Below are 15,431 nucleotides of genomic sequence, written 5' to 3'. Positions count from 1 at the left end.
AGTTGCCTCCTTCAGACCAGCTTGGCCTAGACACTAGCTCTGGTTCACTGTTGTGACCTTGCTCAGAATGGAGGTATTTTAATTATCTGGGGAGGTCTCAGGGTGTTAGGGGGAAATTATGAGGCTGTTCCCTTTTGAGATAAAAACTAAATAATGCAGGACTAGAGAATTTTTTTTTAGAAATCTGGGATTTAGACATTTTATTTGAAGCAGGGGGTGCAGCTGAGATTCTGAGAAGGCTTTTGTTTGCAAGAAGCAACATTGTTTGATCTGTCATTGTACCAAGGGGGGAGATGGTTGTCTATAAAGGAGAGTGAAGACTAAATACATCCGATGAGAATGGGATTTGAACCCATGCGTGCAGAGCACAATGGATTAGCAGTCCACCACCTTAACCACTCGGCCACCTCATCTGAGCTGCTAAAACAGGGACAGGAGGAGAAATCTAAGGCTGGCAGAGATAGGGACACTAAGAAGTTTTTAAATACTAAGCATAAGCAGGGTCTGAATGAGCTCCCCCCTCACATCTAGTGAGGAGCTGGGGGAAGACTTCAGGAACAGGCTGTGTTTACATAGACACCCCTACTCTGCCTAGCTATGCAGCATGATGGGGCCGCTTCCCCAAAATGACCAGTTTGGGATGGTGGTGGGTTGCAAATCACTTTAGGATTGAGTGGAATGAATGTTATTCTCCTTCCTGTACGAGTGAAGGGCAGCAGAACGTACCTAGGCCGTCCTGACGGAGGGGTGGGTGGGGGAGGAATCGCTTTCATTGGACTGCAGAGAAGTGATTGAGGACGTCACCCTAACCCAGTGGTCCCCAAACATTTCACACTGCGCCCTCATATCTATGGCTGTGGCCCCTCGGAAGCCGCGGTCGAGAACCGGGGCTGGGAGTGCGCCGTTGTTTGCTGGGGAGAGGGGAGCGGACAGGGGTAAGGGGGTCGAGGCCGGGCTGGGAGCCAGGGGCCCAGGCTGAGGGTGGGGTTGGGGAAGAGCTAGGACAGAGTGGGGCTGAGTGTTGCTCCCTCTCTGCCCTCCATGGGGTCTGGCTCGGGCCCTGAGGTGCCCCCATCAATCTTCCTCTGTGTCCCCCTAGGAGTCACACCCCACATTTTGGGGACCACTGACCCCTACTCGCTAAGCAGGGGCTAGTGATGCCAAAGCCCAGGGAAAGGGAGAACAAGTGCGGGGGCCCCAGCACCGGAACCCTGCCCCCCCCTTCTATCTGTGGCTCCGCCCCCTTCCACCCCTTCCACGCACGGCCCCATCCACTGTCACCTCTGTTCCACCCCTTCCCCCACTGGCCCCACCCAGTCACTCCTTTACCCCGGCCCCGCCGCGGCCCCGAGACCAGAGAAGCTCTGTGCCCTGCTGCAGCCCCTGGGCCGTAGCAGGGACTGGGAGCTCCTCCAGCCCTGGGGCTGACATGGGGGAGACTTTCCCAGGGGGGCCCAATTTGGCCAGGGCCCCTAGTCATGGGCCCCACTGTCCCCTTGGCAACGCAAGGTTTGGGGAGGCTGAGCCCCCCCGAGCCTCCATTACGAGCCGCCCAGGCTACCTCTGCTCAGTGGGTGGCCAGTCTCCCTGTGTCTCTGCTGTTCGTGCTGGGGAGCCTGGTCGGCCTTAGGGGTAGGGCCCCCGGCAGCCGCCCAGGGCTCCAGGGGGTCAAAGGGCACCGTGTGGCCGTGCAAAGGTGCTCACTGCTCTCCCCTGCCCCAATGCTCCTCCGTGGCCCCACAGAGGGTGGGGGGAGCGAGGAGCAACACTATGTGCCCCATGCGTCCTGGTCACTTTCCCCACCTGAGCTGGGCTGTGAGGGGAGCATCAGAAGCTGCTGCTCTCTGCCCTCCCCTGACGCAGCCCGGCTGAGGAAAGTGACCTGGATGCAGGGAGCTCGGATGACGTCCCTTCTCGCCCCCCTGCCCCTGCTAGGCAAGGCTGCTGTGTGGTGTCTCCATGGCTGCACTTTCAGGGATGCAGGTTTCTCTCTCCCATTGTTCCAGGGGCATCCTACTAGATAAAACTGAGCAAGAAATGCTTCCCAGTGGTTTTTAGGACTGGAATTGCTATTTACAACAGTGATTGCCATTTTTTTTCTAGTTTTGTTTGTTTAAAAGGAAGACAGTGATATTGCATTGGCAAATTCCCCATAGAAACAAACAATAATAAAGACACCTCAACTTTTCCTCATTTATGGAGGACAGTCTTATAATATGCATCCAGATCTCCTCCAATCACACAAGCTGAAAATTGTTCCACTTTACTGCAGTTCTGTAACCATGCGGGAACCAGTCCTGTCTGTGTTCTGTGCACATCCAAAATTCCTGCTGAATGACCCGCCCTGGGAGCAAGTTACCAGTGGCCCAGGGCTGGGGTGGAAGGAGGGTGCAGGTGTGGGGGGAGCCCAGGGCTGGGGCAGCAGACGGTGTGTGGGTGGGGGAGCACTGGTGGGGAAGGGGGAGCCCAGAGCTGAGACAGCATGGTGTGTGTGTGGAGGAGAGCCCAGGGCTGGGGCAGCAGGGGGGTGCGGGTGGGGGGGGGCAGAGCCCAGGGCTCAGGCACCAAGGGTTATGGTGGGGAGCCCAGGGCTGGGGTGGGGGCAGCCAAATTTTTTTTTCCTTGGGGCGGCAAAACACCTAGAGCCGGCCCTGCCTCCACGCACCGTGAGGTAGGCAGGAGTGGATCATTATTATCCCTACTCGAAAGAGGGAGAAGCTAAGGCTGAGAAAGGAGAATTGACTTGTCTTAGGTCACACAGCCAGTCAGTGGCAGAGTTGGGAATAGGACCCAAGAGCCCTGATTTTCAATATACTTGCCCCTGGCAATTTCGACTACAAGCATCCGACGAAGTGGGTACTCACTCACGAAAGCTCATGCTCCAAAACATCTGCTAGTCCACAAGGTGTCACAGGACTCTTTGCTGCTTTTACAAACTAACCATCAGATCTTGAATTTCAGTCATTGAATGACCTGAATAAAGTGCTCTCAGATGAGCTCCAGACCAACAACAGTGACAGTAATTATTCAGCAAGTATTTGAGGAGAACTGCAGTGTTAGAGAGAATCATGAACTGCTCAGAGACCATTAATGCAGAGAAGCAGCAAAATTCATCAAACACAGAACTGGTTCTGACTTATTTACTTGTTCTTAAAAGAGACCAACAAGGACCTGAGTCTCCTCCCTGTCAATAACCCCCTGCTCAGCCAATCAGGGTCGAGACTGAGGAGGGGAGGCTGAGGGTTCTCACCAGAGAGCCCAAAGGATGGCCCAGGTCATTGGTGGGGATCACTGCCCGAGCACTATTTCAGCCCCACATTTTTGGGTGGACCTCCCACAGTGGGAGCTGCAGAGCACTCCCCCGCAACAGATGGATCAGACTGAACAGCTTTCAAACCTGGAGGAGGCTCTTACCTTCTAAACAGGGACGGCTGTTTTCTAGTAAAATCACTAAAAGGGAAGGAGAAAACTCGAAAGAGGTTCCTCCTGGCGCTCATGTCCGTGAACCCGAATACTCTCTCAGTCCTCAGAGAGAGACCTGGAGAAGGAGACTTGCTGGAGCAAAGCCACAGGGGTCTCTGAGGTCTCCCTGGCCCCTCGCCCCTCTCCTGCCTGGCTGATGTCAGTATCTCTCTGTGAGGTCACCACCTCCCCACCACCTTGGACCAATAGGTTGAGGTCCTGCCAAAGGCCTTTCTGATGTCACTGCCACACCCCTCCCTTGCTGTGCCAATATCCTGCCCCTCCCTAGGCACTTTGCAGGTTTGAGCTACTCCCTGTGGATCACCCCACTCAAGGAGCGTTCGTTCTAGGCAGCAAGCCGGCTAGACAGGGAAACATCAGACGCTGCTCCCAATGCTGCACTCAGTTTTTTAGAAATTAGTCGACTTTATGGCCCGAAGAGACCATTAGAGCATCTAATCTGACCCCCTGCATATCACAGGCCTCCTGTATGACACAAGAGCTACTTTGGGGGCAAACACATTCCAGAAAGGCATCTAGTCTTCATTAAATGACATCAAGAGATGGAGAATGCACCACTTTCCTTGGTAGCTTGTTCCTATGATGAATCATCCTCGCTGTTGAATTTTTGTGCCTTAGTTGTAATATGAATTTGTCTCTTTTCACCTTGCAGCCATTGGGTCATCTTATGCCTTTCTCTGCTCGATTAAAGAGCCCTTAAATACCCAATCATTTCTCTCTATTAAGGCACTTCAATGAAGTCACCTTTCAATCTTCTTTTGATAAGCTAATCAGGTTGAGCTCTTTCAATAGCTCACTAGAAGGTATTTTTTCCAGTCCTCAGAACATTAGGTGGCTCTTTGCTGCCCCAACTCCAATTTCACAACATCTTTTTCAAACGAAGACACCAAAATTGGAGGCAGTATTCCAGTATCAGTCTCACTGATGCCGTGTCACCTCCTGTGACGTTATTGACATAATCTGTAATTGTATAGATCACTGTTGCGACCACTGTTCTATATTTGCAGTGAATATTGTAGAAAGGTTGTCATGTAAGAGGTCTATGGAGAGGTTCTGATTGCCTGATTATAATGATGCTATCTCTAGATGTGTATCATTTTTGTAGTTGACGTTATAAATATTGGCTCTATGCTGCCTGTATTTCAAACTTGTGCTCTGCTTCTGGGAACACCCCGGACAAGTTGGTGTCAGTTCTGCCTAGCCTGCTTGATGGCCCATTAAGGACCATCAGCTCTACAATCGCCCCATGGAGAGAAGGCAGATACGCCTTGTGACTCAGCAAGGTCTGCAGGGACCTGCCTATGGACAGAACTCTAAGGTTTTTCTATGCCACGTGCTGGATAGAGTGTCCTTGGGACAAAGAAAGCAAAGACAACATGGCAAGAGGCTATAAAAGGCTGATGCCTCGTCTCCATCTTGTCTTCAATCCTGCTTCATACCTCTGGAGAGACTTTGCTACAAACTGAAGCTCTAGACAAAGGACTGAATGGCCCATCCCAGCTGTGGATGGACTCCAGAGACTTGATTTGAACCTGCAGTTTATTCCATCACTGCTACAAGCCTGAACCAAGAACTTTGCCATTACTGTGTGTAATTGATTCCTTTAACAATTTTAACTCTCATCTCTATTTCTTTCTTTTTATGAATAAACCTTTATATTTTAGATGTTGTAAGGGAAAATCCAGTGTTATCCAAGGCCTTGTAGGCCCGGGCCTCATGTCAGGCTGCCAGGGCCGGCCAGACAAGCCAAGCACGGGGGCACGGAGGAGACAGTGGAAAGTCCTAACCGTCCCCGACTGAAAAACAATTTTGTAATATCCCCTACTGTAAACATGTAACCGCATAGAACAGATAAGTAAGAACAGGAAAAGCCCAATATGGAAGAAATTTACTCCTGCTCCAATCAGCATTATCTTTGCAATTTTTTTTAAGCAAAATAATAAGGAAATTATGTATGTAACTTGCATATTACAATTGTGGTTTTAAGCTTTATAAGGCTGTTTGTAACCAGCTTCGGGGAGGCCGTTTCCATAACGGTTCTCCCCTGCGTGCTTCTAATCAATAAAAGGCCTCAGGCTGATCTGATTGAAAACACAACATGTGGATCGATTTTTCCATAACAATGCTAAAGGATTTGCAAGAGCGTGATTTGTGGGTAAGATCTGACTCATCTATTCACCTGCGTTTGGGGCTTGGTCCTTTGGGGTCCTTTGAGAGAACCTTTTTTCTTCTACTGGGGTATTGGTTTTCATAACCATTCATCTCCATAAGGAGCGGGGCTGGGGATGATAGAAGGGAACTGGAATAGCTGAGGGAATTGCTTGTATGACGTTCGATTGGCCAGTGGGGTAAAACCAAAGTCCTCTCTGCATGGCTGCTGTGACGGGCTTTAATAGTAAAGGGCACCCAGCCTCGGGCTGTGACTGCCCTGCTCCAAGCAATTTGTCCTGAATTGATACTCTCAGCAGTGTCCCGCCAGAGGCTGCATCGTTACAGGGGTCGTCCGGGATTACAGCTGGGAACTCTCCGAAGCTCAGGATGCACTTCCTCAGCTAGGGGAAGTACGTAACCCACACACCTCCAGGGGGTGGTGGGGTGTCCCAGCTAGTGGCACCGAGATCACTTAGAGGGAGCAATAAAACCTGTCTTCTATACAGCCTTCGCTAACAGCCGGGTGGCTTTTAGTTCATGCTGTAGAGGCCCCCACACTAAGCTCCAGAGGTCCCCGGTTCGATCCCGCCCACCACCGCGTCACCAACCTGGATTTGTCAGCATAACAGAGGCAGCTGCCACCCCAAGGAGAGAGCTGCCATGCCACGCCCAGCTGAGAAGAGGTACCGAGCAGTGAGCTGACACCCTTCAGAGCTTCCTGTGATAAACTGTGAACTTGGGACAATAGCGGGGTGGTAAGAAGTGTTTGCCCTCAGAGTGGCCTGGGTCAGAGCCCATGGGAGGCCCTGGGTCCCCCCCCCCCACCTGCTGCATCCTTCCCCCCAAAAGGGCCGAAACCCTGACCAAGAGGCAACATCCCCACGAGCAAAGGCCATCACGAAGCATCTGTCTTCAAAAGTTTGCAGAGGATGTGGGAGCAGAAAGGGGAGAGAGGATGAGGGTGGCTCTTGGGAAGAGGGAGGGAGGGAGCCTTATGGGAAGCTCTTGTTTACCGCTATCAATCCAATGATCAGATCATTGATGCCTAGAATCTTCCCGGACATGTTGTAATTGATTGGATCTAGGTTTTAAAATGGGTACCACATTTGCAGATGGAAAAATGTCAGCGAGTTGAGTGGAAGGCCATTGCAAGCTCAGCTAATTAGACAATGTGGCTTATGCCCCATCTAACAAGCTCCTTAAACAATACCTCCCAGTTTTCATTCGCATTGTTCTGTTTAGTGTTTTTCTCCAAAACACTTTCACTAATCATTTTGGTCAGCTTTGGAAAGTTGGCCCTTTCAGTGCCCCAAATATAAATATTGCTGGTGGGGACTGCCCTCTATTGGTCATAAGAACGGCCATACTGGATCAGACCAATGGTCCAGCCAGCCCAGAATCCTATCCTCCCACAGTGGCCAATGCTAGGTACCCGCGAGGGAATCGACAGAACAGGGAATCATCAAGCGATCCATCCCCTGTTGATCATTCCCAGCTTCCGGCAAACAGAGGCTGGGGACACTTCAAGAGCATGGTTTTGTATCCCTGCCCATCCTGGCTAATAGCCAATGATGGACCCATCCGCCATCAACTTATCTAGTTCTTTGGTGGACCCTGTTATAGTCTTGGCCCTCACAGCATCCTCTGGCAACGTTTCCCCAGGTTGACTGTGTGTTGGGTGAAGAAATACTTCCTTTGGTTTGTGTTAAACCTGCTGCCTATTCCTTTCATCGGGTGACCGCTAGTTCTTGTGTTATGAGGAGTAAATAGCACTTCCTTACAGAGGCAGACTAAGACGGCTACCCCTCTGATACTTCCTTATTTACTTTCTCCAAACCCATCATCATTTTATAGACCTCTATCCTAGCCTCCACTTAGTCATCTTTTTTCCAAGCTGAAAACTCACTTCAGTCTTATTAATCTCACCTCACATGGAAGCTGTTCCATACCCCAGTCATTTTGGTTGCCCTTTTCTGTACCTTTCCCAATTCCGATATATCTTTTTCTGAAAATCTAAGTATACTATATCTACGGGATCACCTTTATCCACATGCTTGTTGACTCCTTCAGAGAATTATAGTAGATTTGTGAGGCATGATTTTCCTTTCCAAAAACCATGTTCATTCTTTCCCAATGTAAGTGGGGGCAGACTCACCCGGCGGCGCCTCCTGCTGGTCGTCTTGGTAATTAGCTCTCCAGCTGTCAGAGCACCCTCTGCAGGCCCGTGATCTGCCTTACCGCAGCTGGCCCCCTGTTCCTCCTAGGACCTGGGTGCCCCTTTTACTGGGTGCTGGCCACTGGCAGTACCCCCATATTCAGGGTCTCCCTCCCAGGGGAACCCCCACCCACTATCCCCACTTCACCTCAGTCTTGGCTACTGCCCAGTCTCCATCCAGCCCCCATTCACTGGGGCAGACTGCAGTATGAGCCACTCATCACAGGCAAAGGGGTTTGGACCTGCCGCCTCTGCTTCCCCCTGGGCTGCCCCATTGCAGCCCTGCACCTATTCAGCCTAGAGTCAGGCCTGCAGCCTGGGGCTTCCCAGGCCAGAGCTCCCAGCTCCTCTGGCCCTTCCCCAGCCCTGCTCCCAATCTAGGTGTCTTGCTTAGCTCCCTGCAGCCAGGCCCTTCTCTCGCTACAAGCAGAGGGAGACTGACTGAGCTTCTGGCTCACAGCCTCTTATAGGGACCAGCTGGGCCTGACTGGTGCATGGCCACAGCTGAGCCTGCTTCCCCCAGTCAGCCCAGGCTCCTTGCCCCAGCCCCAGCCCTCTCCTGGGTGCTTCAAGCCCCGCAGGGCAGGAGCAGGGGACCACCTGCTACACCCAGCAAATTCCCTTCACCGATGGGTCTAATCATTGGGCTCTACAATTCCACCCAATGTGCCTGGTACTGACGTTAGCCTTAGCGGCCTGTAATTGCCAGCTCCGTCTCTGGAGCCTTTTTCATACACTGCTCCAGCCAGGGCCTAAAGGCCGCCCCAGACTTTCCCTTTCTCCCTTCTGGGAAATCAAGTTCAAGTTCTACAAGGAGCTAAAGAAGCTTCAACCCTGCATCTGAATTAATGTCACATTTCTCACTGCCCGACACAAACAAATGTCATTTCAATGCCAGGTGAGTCCACTTCAGTCATTCCTCAGCCCCATTCCTTCACCCTCCTGCCTTAGCTTAGGGCATTGCGCCACCCTGTGGGCATTTCATGTCCCTCCTCAGTTTCACATACAGACACAATTTCCTTTGCTGTTCAACGAACAGCAAAACCTTTCTGTGTCTCTAGTCTGAGCCAGGGCATTCAATTCCATTGAAACCTTCTCTCCTGCAATGGCAACTGTCAGGCAGAGGGGACGTGGCCACCTTCAGCCCTGAGAGTGAGATATTCACTCTCCTCTTTCTTCAAGCTGCTGCTGTTAGTCCATAAAACATGTACCATGGAATAAAAAGCTGAGTTTACTCCAGGGTGAGGAAAGAAAGGAGCCACAAACTCCCCGAAAAATCTCTGTGCCCCAGAGAGAACCTGCCCCTGCTATTGGAATCATTGATGTGCTTCAGCTACAATGGGGAAAGCATCTGCTCTCATGGGGATATAGCTCAGTGGTAGAGTGTTTGACTGCAGATCAAGTGGTCCCTGCTTCAAATCCAAGTGCCCTCTAATAAGCCTCTCCTTATTCTTTTATTTTTTTTAAAAAAGGGAAAACATTTTGATTTCCATTCTCCATTATGTTCAGGAGCTCCACTATACAGGGATGCTTGAAATCAATGTAAACACTCAACATTTCACTGTCCAAATGCAGAAAAACCTAGCAAACCTGTCCATCAGCTGAAATCAGTTCCAATCCTCTAAGTGTCTAGTTTATGTTTTCATCCATTAAACAAAGGGATCATATGAATGTACATTCGCAGATCCCTCTTCTCCAGGGCTATGTTGTACAGAACAAGAACCACATCCAGTTGCAGTTCAGGAGTCTGACGAGCAAAGGCCACTTGGTGCGAGCTAAAGTCACCAGCACTTTGGCTCCTTCCCATTCAACCAGCAGCTGGGCCCCCAGGACAAGGCACGAGAAGAAGACAGTGGCTGTGAGCAGGAAAATAGCCACCAAGAAGCTGGCTAAAGCTGTCAAGATCCCCTGGGAGGCCACCATGCCCATGTCTAGAATGTACTGACTGCAGCGGGGACCAAAAAGGCAGAGAAAAGCCCTCAAAAGTTCTAAGCTGCCAAGCCCCAGCAGGTGATCAAAATCCTACCTAAAATCAAGACAGGAGTAAGGCTAATGTCATCTCCAAAGCCAGGGCTAAGAAAGTAACACTGAGAAAGAGGTGGAGAGATGTCATTGGGATGACTCCTGCTCCCCTAATGGCTCTGTTATGAATCACCATGGACCACCCGGAGAGATCAAAGTCCTGCAGGACAAATACCCCCATGGCCAGTATAATGAAGTGGTGGCAGTGGGGGGAAGTGCTGTGTTTTGTGTAATACCTGCCAGGTGAGTGATGCACTAACAGGGCAGCTGCCCATGAGCTCTTCGATCTGGTTCTGCTGTTATTTCAGAGCCGGCACTAGCGGGAGCGTGTCCCTGTCACTTCACCAGCTCTAGAACAGGCCCTGTCTGCAGCCCAGCTCTGATTAATCCCACTTGTTAATGTATTCCTACTGCGATACTTTCCCAGTTCTCTGCCTCATTCGAACATTCCGGTCAGAGACTGAATATGGGGAGGGATGGACTAATTTGTGTGACATTCGGTAAGTTGCCATCGTATGTGATTGAACCTCTGCTGGAGGTGGGCAGGAGCCTGTTACACACATAAAATAGCTAAGCTTGACCAAACTACCTGCTACACATTCAAACCTTCCTGTACACACACAATAGAAATTGGGGCTCTGAGAAATGGCAACTTTTCTTTAGCACAGATCATTGTTTTCTGTACTTCCAGAGTGTCAACGGGTGGTACTCACCCCTGCCGGGTCCTCATACTGGTCACTCCAGGAATTAGCTCAGTCCAGCATTCGGAGCGCCCTCTGCAGGCCAGTGATCCGCCTGTCCGTAGGCCCCTGTGTCTCTCCCTGGACTCGGTGCCCTTTTACATGGGGTGCTGCCCCCTAGCAGTACCCCTTTCTCTCTGGGTCTCCCTTTCTGTCTCAGGGAACCCCCACCCTCTATCCCTACTTTGCCTCAGTATTTGGCTACTGCCAGTCATTGTCTAGCCCCACGCTCTGGGGCAGACTGCAGTCTCAGCCTACTCATCACAGGCAAAGTTGGGTTTGGACCTGCTGCTTTGTCCTACCCCTAGGTTGCCCTCTGCAACCCCCCAGTACCTTTGGCCCACTGCTAGGCCGCAGCCTGGGGCTTTCTAGGCCGGAGCTCCCCGGCTCCTCAGCCTTCCCCAGCCCTGCTGCACTCAGGTATCTAGTTTCATCTACCAAGCAGCTAGGCCCATCTCTCTCTCTATCACCAGAGAGAGATTCTCTGGGCTCTGGCTTCCCTGCTTCTTATAAGCCCCAGGGCTTCAGTTTGGGGCGTGGCCTCCAGCTGCAGCCACTTTCCTAGTCAGCTCAGCCAAAAGCCCCTTCCCAGGGCTGTTTTAAAGCTCCACCAGACGGGAGCGGATAGCCACTCCGCTACACAGAGGCACTGAAATAGAAGCACATTACCTTTAAATAGCTGGGATTTCATGATCAGCAGCAAAGCCTCTGTAAATTTACCACCCATAGAGCTGATTGTTTCTAACTGCAGGGTTAGCCAGACCATTCAGAACATTATCGCTCTGTTCACAAAGCCTTTGGTTAGTGACGAATCATGAGACTTATCCCTTCCTGCTGTAATTCCATTGACTCCAGTGTTCTCTTTCCCCATTTCTGGTTCCAAGAAAATAAACAAATTAAAACAACCTTCAGAACTAACATGGCTGTGGGAAAGTGGAAATGTTGATAGCTCAAATAATTCAGTTTCTTCTCTGTCTTGTGTGTGTCTATCTGCTGTGTGTGTGTGTGTGACCGGTGGGGCATTTTGTTTGCTCCTGGCAGGTTCAACCCTGTCAGATTTGGCTGTGGGGAGGGGCCAGAGAAAACAGACACCCTGGCCTTCCAGGTTGGTGTTAGGCAAAGGAATAACAACCCTGTCCCATAAAAAAACAAAAAATGTTACAGAAACAGTGGTAGAAACAGTGATAGAGAAACTGGTAAATAATCACAATGCCCAGGTTTGAAGTAATCGGAAACACAGAATTCAAAAAGCAAAGCTCAGGGGCTATTTGGGGTTTATTCTCTGAGCTTAGCCATGTGCTATAGCACAGGGAGCACTTTTGGAAGTCTCCCATCCCACAACGGGGGAAAGGAAAAGGATTCTTAGGTTCTAGCATGGATTGAAGGAGGATGGTAATAGGGAATAAGGGAATCCCTCTGACTTACCCTAACTACGTCTGTTGTTGCAACGGGTGAAATGACCTTTTTTCCCTATCTCTGCCCTGTTCCTGCTCTTTGTTATAGTTCAATATATTTTAAGTGTGAAAAATGATGATAAAAATATCTGCTCTCCAGCACAACCTGCAGCAACATCAGAACAACTGGGAATGAAACAATTTGTTCCCCAAGGGAGAACTCGATGACTAACAATTGCTGTGAAATGGGGGAACAGTATAACCGTGATGCTCAGGGTTTGTTTAGAAAAGGAAAAGTGATGGAGTTTAGGTCAGGTCAAGGGGAAAGCTAATGCCAACCACTGCACCTGGGCTGCATCTGCACTACAATTTTTTACATTAAGATCACTAACTTGAGCAGCCAACGACATGTACAGTCCTAGTGGATGTCAGGCACAGGTAGTTTTTGCCTCAGTGTACCTTGTTGGGATCAAACCTCTCTCCCCCCACCTGGAGGTGATGAACATTCCTGGCCGGAGGGAACACACTCCTGTGACTCAAAAGGAAAGGAGTTGATAGAAAAGATCACAGGACTGACCCCGAAGAAGGATGAGGTGCAAAAGGCAGAAGCAGGCAACTGATCTGGTGGAGCTGAGAGATGGTACAAAAATCACTATGTGGGAATGAGCAAATGTGATTTTTTAAAAAAAAAATTTTGGCCAACCCTAGTGAAGGGATTTATTACAGTTCTCTCTCATGTGGCTTTTCTGATGTCTAATGAGGCTTGAGCGCTGATTGTAGCTTTTCCCGCACTCAGTGTGATTCTCCTATGTGAGACAACGTTTAAGCTGTGCTTGAAGCTTTTCCCGCACTCAGAGCATGTGTAGGACTTCTCTCCTGTGTGGATTCTCTGATGTAAGATGAGGCCTGAATGATTAAAGAAACATTTCCCACACAGAGCATCCATAAGATTTCTCACCCATGTGGATTTTCCTACGTTTGATAAGGTTTGAGCTCTGATTGAAGCTTTTCCCGCACTCAGGCTTTGGCTACACTTATACTTCAAAGCGCTGCCGCGGCAGCGCTTTGAAGCGCTAAGTGTAGTCAAAGCGCCAGCGCTGGGAGAAAGCTCTCCCAGCGCTGTCCGTACTCTACCTCCCTGTGGGGAATAACGTACAGCGCTGGGAGCCGCGGTCCCAGCGCTGGGGCTTTGATCACACTGGCGCTTTGCAGAGCCACAATTTGCAGCGCTGGAGAGGGTGTGTTTTCACACCCTGCTGCAGCGCTGCAAATTTGTAAGTGTAGCCAAGCCCTCAGTGCACGTGTAGGGCTTCTCTCCTGTGTGGATTCTCTGATGTGTGATAAGGTGAGAGCTCCACCTGAAGCTTTTCCCGCACTCAGAGCATGTGTAGGGCTTCTCCTCTGTGTGGATTCTACGATGTGTGTTCAGGGTAGAGCTCTGACTAAAGCTTTTCCCACACTCAGCGCATATGTAGGGCTTCTCTCCTGTGTGGATTCTCTGATGTGTGATAAGGGCAGAGCGCTGACGAAAGCTTTTCCCACACTCAGCGCATGTGTAGGGCTTCTCTCCTGCGTGGATTCTCTGATGTGTGATAAGGGCAGAGCGCTGATTGAAGCTTTTCCCACACTCAGAGCATGTGTAGGGCTTCTCTCCTGTGTGGATTCTACGATGTGTGATAAGGTCTGAGCTCTGACTAAAGCTTTTCCCACACTCAGAGCATATGTAGGGCTTCTCTCCTGCGTGGATTCTCCGAAGTGTGATAAGGGCAGAGCGCTGATTGAAGCTTTTCCCACACTCAGAGCATATATAGGGCTTCTCTCCTGTGTGGATTCTACGATGTGTGATAAGGTGAGAGTTCCGATTGAAGCTTTTCCCACACTCAGTGCACGTGTAGGGCTTCTCTCCTGTGTGGATTCTCTGATGTGTGATAAGGGCAGAGCTCCGACTAAAGCTTTTCCCACACTCAGCACATTCATAAGGTTTCTCACCCATGTGGATTTTCCTATGTCTGATAAGGTGTGAGGTCCCATTGAAGCTTTTCCCACACTCAGTGCACGTGTAGGGCGTCTCTCCTGTGTGGATTCTATGATGTCTGATAAGGGCAGAGCGCTGATTGAAGCTTTTCCCGCACTCAGAGCACGTGTAGGGCGTCTCTCCTGTGTGGATTCTCTGATGTCTGATAAGGGCAGAGCGCTGATTGAAGCTTTTCCCGCACTCAGAGCACGTGTAGGGCGTCTCTCCTGTGTGGATTCTATGATGTCTGATAAGGGCAGAGCACTGATTGAAGCTTTTCCCACACTCAGTGCACGTGTAGGGCGTCTCTCCTGTGTGGATTCTATGATGTCTGATAAGGGCAGAGCGCTGATTGAAGCTTTTCCCGCACTCAGAGCACGTGTAGGGCGTCTCTCCTGTGTGGATTCTACGATGTCTGATAAGGTTTGAGCTCTGACTAAAGTTTTTCCCACACTCAGGGCATGTGTAGGGCGTCTCTCCCGTGTGGATTCTCTGATGTGTGATAAGGTCTGAGCTCTGACTAAAGCTTTTCCCACACTCAGTGCACGTGTAGGGCGTCTCCCCTGTGTGGATTCTCTGATGTGTGAAAAGGGCAGAGCGCTCATTGAAGCTTTTCCCGCACTCAGAGCATGTGTAGGGCTTCTCTCCTGCGTGGATTCTCCAATGTGTGATAAGGTCTGAGCTCTGACTAAAGCTTTTCCCGCACTCAGAGCACGTGTAGGGCATCTCCCCCGTGTGGGTTCTCTGATGTCTGATAAGGTGTGAGCTCTGCCTGAAGCATTTCCCACATTCAGAGCATTCATAAGATTTCTCACCTGTGTGGATTGTCTGATGTCTGATAAGGGCAGAGCTCCGATTGAAGCTTTTCCCACACTCATGGCATGTGTAGCGTGTCTCTTCCAAGTTGATTCTGTCGCTTGCTATAATGTCTGAGAGGGTACTCAAGTTTCCCTCTGGCCTCCCCTGAGTCTCACAGGCTTTTGTTTTTTCTGGGAGTGCATAACTCCCGGAAACATTCCCTTTGGATCTTCCTGATAAAGTTCCATGTTGTTCTCCTTGCTCAGCATCTTCCTGATGGGGTTTCTCCTCCTCATTCTGATTCACCATCCCATCATGTGATGGGAGACAGAGAGAATCCAGACACAGATCACTACCTGCACCGGAAAGAAAGAAAATCTTAGAGAGAGGAATGGAAAAAGGGATGAACAATCCAAAATATGTGGGGGAGAGATCAAACCTATCAGGAGCTGATTTTCCCCAAACCCTTCCCCAGAGGAGAGAGGAAGGGATCAGTTTTGGTCTGCATCTCATGAGAACACTCAGGAGAAAGAGAGATCGGGGAGGGACCTGCTGCCAGTTGTCAGTCAGAATAGGAGGGAAGCCATGAGTGACATCTGTCATAATGATTCCAC

At 50.3% G+C, this 15,431-nt stretch overlaps 1 non-coding gene across 1 annotated transcript; it reads right to left on the bottom strand.

The window, feature by feature from the left end:
* Window positions 1-331: 331 nt before the first annotated feature.
* Window positions 332-413, bottom strand: TRNAS-GCU. The gene has a single exon. It is a non-coding gene; the product is annotated as a tRNA-Ser (tRNA).
* Window positions 414-15,431: the final 15,018 nt, after the last annotated feature.

This window comes from Mauremys mutica, unplaced genomic scaffold (assembly GCF_020497125.1).
Source record: "Mauremys mutica isolate MM-2020 ecotype Southern unplaced genomic scaffold, ASM2049712v1 001017F_np12_obj, whole genome shotgun sequence".
NCBI lineage: Eukaryota > Metazoa > Chordata > Testudines > Geoemydidae > Mauremys > Mauremys mutica.
The sequence above is the reverse complement of the archived record's forward strand: the minus strand, read 5'-3'. Positions and strand labels throughout refer to the sequence as shown.